Source organism: Trichechus manatus, unplaced genomic scaffold, assembly GCF_000243295.1.
Source record: "Trichechus manatus latirostris isolate Lorelei unplaced genomic scaffold, TriManLat1.0 scaffold00046, whole genome shotgun sequence".
NCBI lineage: Eukaryota > Metazoa > Chordata > Mammalia > Sirenia > Trichechidae > Trichechus > Trichechus manatus.
The window spans coordinates 12,553,738-12,557,947 of NW_004443982.1; the positions used below are offsets into that span (position 1 = coordinate 12,553,738).

At 41.7% G+C, this 4,210-nt stretch overlaps 1 non-coding gene across 1 annotated transcript; it reads left to right on the top strand.

Moving 5' to 3' along the window:
* Positions 1 to 1,363: 1,363 nt before the first annotated feature.
* LOC111820698 (U6 spliceosomal RNA) lies at positions 1,364 to 1,466 on the top strand. The gene has a single exon (XR_002824212.1). It is a non-coding gene; the product is annotated as a U6 spliceosomal RNA (small nuclear RNA).
* Positions 1,467 to 4,210: the final 2,744 nt, after the last annotated feature.

Sequence of the window (4,210 nt, forward strand, 5' to 3'; positions counted from 1 at the left end):
TGTACTGGACTCAGTCTGGTGGAGGCCTTAGTAGCTGTGGTCCATTAGACCTTTGGACTAATATTTTCCTTGTATCCTGTTCTCTTCATTCTCCCTTGCTCCCGAAGGGGTGAGACCCGTGGAGTATCTTAGATGGCTGCTCATAGGCTTTTAAGATCCCAGAAGCTACTCACCAAGGTAGAATGTAGCACATTGTCTTTATAAACTGTGTTATGCCAATTGAGCTAGATGTTCCCCAAGACCATGGTCCCCACAGCCCTCCGCCCAGCAATTCAGTCCCTCAGGGAGTTTTGATGTGTCTATGGAGCTTCCATGACCTTTCCTTGTACAAGTTGTGGTGGTTTCCCCAGTATTGTGTACTGTCTCACCCTTCACCAAAAATACCACTTATCTATTGCCTATTTAGTATTTCCACCCCACCCCTCCCATCCCTCATAACCAACAAAGATTGTTACTTTTTGTGTGTAAACTTTCTCATGAGTGTTTATAATAGAGGTCTCATACAATATTTGTCCTTTTGTGATTGACTTATTTCACTCAGCATAATGTCCTCCAGTTTCATCCATGTTATGAGATACTTCACAGATTCATCATTGTTCTTTATCATTGTGTAGTACTCCATTGTGTGTATGTACTATAGTCGGTCTATGCATTCATCTGTTGATAGGCATCTAGGTTGTTTCCATCTTTTTACTACTGTGGACAATGCTGCAATGAGCATGGGTGTGCATATGTCTATTCGAGTGACGGCTCTTGTTTCTCTAGGATACATTCCTAGGAGTGGCATTGCTGGATCCTATGGTATTTCTATTTCTAGCTTTCTAAGGAAGCACCGTATCATTTTCCAAAATGGTTGTATCATTTTGCATTCCCACCAGCAGTGCATAAGAGTTCCGATCTCCCCACAGCCTCTCCAACATTTGTTATTTCCAGTGTTTTTGATTCATGCCCGTAATGCCGGGGTGAGATGGTATCTCACTGTGGTTTTCATTTGCATTTCTCTAATGGCTAGTGATCACAAGCATTTCCTCACGTATCTGTTGGCCACTTGAATGTCTTCTTTGGTGAAGTGTCTGTTCATTTCCTTTGCCCATTTTTTAATAGGATTATTTATCTTTTTGTTGTAGAAGTGTTGGAATTTCTTGTAGATTATTGAGATCAGACCTTTGTCTGACTTGTACTGTCCAAAAATTTTTTCCCATTCTGTAGGTTCTCTTTTTACTCTTTTGGTGAAGTCTTTTGAAGATCATAGGTGTTTGATTTTTAGAAGATCCCAGTTATCTAGCTTATCTTCTGGAGTCAAACCACCAACTTTTTGACTAGCAGTTGAGTGCTTAACCATTTCTGCCACCCAGGAACTCCATTGCTTCAACAGCACATATTCTAAAATTGAAGTAATATAGAGTAGAATAGCATAGCCACTGTGCAAGGATGACATGCAAATTCATGAAGTGTTTCATATTTTTTGAGAAAAAAAATCAAATCCCAAAAGGTCACATAATGTATGGTTTCACTTATATAACATTTGTGAAATGAAAAAAAATCAGAAATAGAGGTCAGATTAGTGATTGCCAGGGGTTAGAGATGGGGCCGGGGTCAGCATGGGAGGGAGGCTGGTATGGTTATAAAAGGGCAACACAAGGGATCTTTGTGGCATCTGTTCTGTATCTTGACTGTGGCGGTGGATACACAAACCTACCAGATGATAAAATTGTATAGAACTTAACACAATACACACACACACACACAAATACAAGTAAACAGGGGAAATCTGAATAAGAGCTATAGATAGTATCAATATCAATATCCAGGTTGTAATATTATATTGTACTTTTGCAAAATATCACCACTGGGGAAAACTAGGCATAGTGTACAAGGAATCCCTATATATTATTTTATTAAAACTGCAATAAAATTTTCAATTAAAAAAAGTAAAAGGATTAAACACTCCAATCTAAAGGCAGATTTATAAGAGTGGATATAAAACAAGATCCGACTACATGCTGTGTATAAAAGAAACACTTTGGATTCAAAGACACATATAGGTTGAAAGTAAATGGATGAAAAAAGATATACCGTGCAAATAGTAACTATAAGAGAGATGAAGTGGCTATACTAATAACAGACAAAATAGACTTAAAGACACATGCAAAAAAAATACTAGTACAAAGACGAAGATTTTATAATGATAATGTCTGTTCATTAGGAATAGATAAACATGTATATCCTTAACAACAGAGCTCCAATATACATGAAGCAGAGACTGACAGAATTGAAGAAAGAAATAGACAATAATAATTGGACACTTCAATATCCCACTCTCAATAATGAATAGAACAACTAGACACAAAATCAGTGAAGATATAGAAGAATCGAACACTATCAACCAACGTGACCTAACTGACTTCTATAGAAACCCCACTCAACAACAGCATAATATACATTCTTTTCAAGCACACATGGAATATTCTTGAGAATAGACCATATGTTATGGCATAATACAAGCCTCAATAAATTTAAAAGGTTTAAAATCATGCAAGTGTGTCCTTCAAACACAACGGAATTCAATTATAAACCAACAAAAAGAAATTTGGGAAATCAATAAATTCTGGAAATTAGACAACTCATTTCTAACTAAACAATGTGTCATAGAAGATTGCAAGGGAAATAAGAATATATTTTGAACAGAATGAAAACAAAAGAACATTTCAAGCTTTATGGGATACAGATAAAGCAATGTTTAGAGGGAAATTTATAACTTTAAATGCCTATACTAAAGATAAAAACAGATCTCAAATCAATAACCTAAGCTTTAGCCTTAATAAATGGGAACAAGAGCAAACTAAACCCAAAGCAAAGAGAAGAAATAAGAAATATCATAATGAAAATCAATGAACTGAGGGCGGAGCCAAGATGGCAGCTTAGTCAAGCATACCATAATGTCCCCTTGCTCAAAAGACCAAAAAAAACAAGGGAAATAGAAGCAGATAACAATCTGGAAACCCTGAATATCAAAAAGAAGCTCTAAGAACTGAACCGAACACCAGTTGAAAGGAATAAGGAAAGCAGCAAAAGAGGAGTAACACGGAGCAGAGGAGCTCAGCCAGCCGTCCTGGTCACCTGCAGCTAACTTAGGACATAGCCATCAGTGACCTTGAGAGACGAAAACAGCAAGGCAACTTCACAACTTTCCCAAAAGGGACAGAGAACCTCTATAGACACACATGGAAAGAAATAGAAAAAGGGCACGTGCCAGATCCAGAACTGGAGATACTCAGGAGCAGCAGCCCTTGACCACATGAGGTGGTGGACCCATGGAGTGCCAGCAGGAGCTCTCCCACCCAACCCATGCCTGAATGGCCCTCCTCCTCACACACGAGAGAGGACAGGTCCCACTCACTGGTTGCAGTGGACACAAGGTGCCCTGGCATCCTTGTATCCAGCTGGAGGAATGCACTCCCCCTCAACCCATCCTCCTGATCAGAAGGGCAGAGGGTCTCATACCCCAACCACCTTGCCTGACTAGGGGAACCCAACACTAGCCTATCCTCTTCCCTCCTACCCCACCGAGCCCTGTCCACTATCCCTCCTTGCTCACCCCACAAGCAAGACTGTGTGTGTACCCACCTACCACCTATTCCCCCCATCCAAGGGCCCAGTGGAGGGCAGTGGCAGCAGGACAGAAAGAGATCCTTCCCCCCATCCATCATGAGGCAGCACCTTTGTGCTCATATCTGCCAGGAAAGACTTCATCCTTTAACCCACCCAGCGAAGGGTAGAAGGGCCATGACTTCATGCACATCCCCCTGTAGCCCCTTCCTCTCTCGCACCAGCTGACATGAGGCAGCACCACTGTGCTCAAATCTACCATGCACAACTGTCTCCCTTAACCTGCCCAGCGAGAGGCAGAGGAGATGCTACTAAGCACACATCCACCAGCAGCCACTTCCTCCCTCCCCTTACCTAATGCAAGGCAGCACCTCTTTGTGTGCATCTGCCACAAATGACTCCATCCTTTAACCCACCCAGAGGGGCAGGGGAGCCATGACTGTGTGCACATCCCCCTGCAACCTCTTCTTCCCCGCCACCTGACACTAAGTGGCACCACAGTGCAAACATCCACCTGGTGTGACTCCATCCCTTAACTCACCCATCAAGGGGCAGAGACACCACTGTGCTTGCATCCCACCACAACACCTTCCTCCCTCCC